The following is a 1,625-nucleotide window of genomic DNA, read 5'->3' as shown; positions in this document are numbered from 1 at the left end:
AATGCTTCTTTGCAATTGCCCAAATTTTCTAAAATGCTTTTCTAGACTTCTCTGTATTAAAACTTCATCATTGCTGATTGGAGAGTACAATCTCTCTAGGATTATTTAAATGAAACATTTACTAATGTTCCCCACATTCAAAGCATGAAGAACTGTTGGAAAATAGCTTGCTTGTGTTCAGGCATACTGTTATTCACTACTTTGTTTTCCCTATATAAAGAAAAAGAAAAAATATTAAGGCACTTATTTTTTGTCTCAGAAACAATTTTTTTAGATTCACATCTCAGAGAATAGCACACATCACAAAGAACGAGAACAATCATGGAGAGAAAGGAACTCTCATTCACTGCTGGTGGGAATGACATCTAGTCCAGTCTTTTTGAAAAACAATATAGATATTTTCTTAAAAACTGGAAATTTAACTTTTTTTTTGTTTTGTTTTGTTTTGGGCCACACCCGGCAGTGCTCAGGGGTTACTCCTGGCTGTCTGCTCAGGCACGGGGGACCATATGGGACACCAGGATTCGAACCAACCACCTTTGGTCCTGGATCAGCTGCTTGCAAGGCAAACGCCGCTGTGCTATCTCTCCGGGCCTGAAAATTTAACTTTCTTATTATCTAGCAATACTACCCCTTGGATATATGCTAGGAACATAAAAACACAATGCAGAAATGCCCTCTGGACCCCTATGTTCATCACAGCACTTTTTACAATAGCCAGAATCTAGAAACACCCCAGGAGCCTGAAAACAGATGAATGGCTAAAGAAACCATAGTCTATCTACACAATGAAATACTAAACAGCTTTTAGAAAACATGAAGTCATGAATTTTTTTTCACATAGATGGACATAGAGGTTATTATGCTGAGTAAAATGATTCACAGAAGGAGGGAGATAAACATGGAATAATCGTACTCATCTGTGAAATATATGGAAAATAAAAGACAGTGTGGGAATGATATCCAGAGATAATAGAGATGAGGATTAGGAGGATCAATCTATGGTAGGACATTTGCCACAAAGAGCAGAAAGTACAGAGTAGAAAAGGGTCTACTAGAGGGAAGGGTAAATCACAGCGTCAAAAAGGATAAGAGAGAGTGAAGTAAAATGACTGCATTCGAGGTATGCAGAGTGAGTGGGTGGGAGAGAAGAGGGCATCAGAGAGGGTGAAAGGGAAATTTGACAATGGTGATGAGACCTGCATACTGGTGAAGGTTATTATACATTGTATGACTGTAACTCAATCATGAACAACTTTACCTGTGGGGGGGAAAACCTGTAGTATGAGCAACCATGGCGTTTAAATAAAAAATAATAAAAATTTGGGGCCGGAGAGATAGCGCAGTGGCATTTGCCTTGCAAGCAGCCAATCCAGGACCAAAGGTGGTTGGTTCGAATCTCGGTGTCCCATATGGTCCCCCGTGCCTGCCAGGAGCTATTTCTGAGCAGACAGCCAGGAATAACCCCTGAGCACCACTGGGTGTGGCCCAAAAACAAAAAAAAATTTTTTTTTAAATTCCTTAGATACAGCACTCTTTACTCTTATATTTAATAAAAACTTGTAACAAGCCCCTGATTCAGAACTGGAAGGACACTCATAAGCCCATTGCTTAGAAGATTGATT

This window comes from Suncus etruscus, chromosome 3, assembly GCF_024139225.1.
Source record: "Suncus etruscus isolate mSunEtr1 chromosome 3, mSunEtr1.pri.cur, whole genome shotgun sequence".
In the NCBI taxonomy this organism is placed as follows: Eukaryota; Metazoa; Chordata; class Mammalia; order Eulipotyphla; family Soricidae; genus Suncus; species Suncus etruscus.
The sequence above is the reverse complement of the archived record's forward strand: the minus strand, read 5'-3'. Positions refer to the sequence as shown.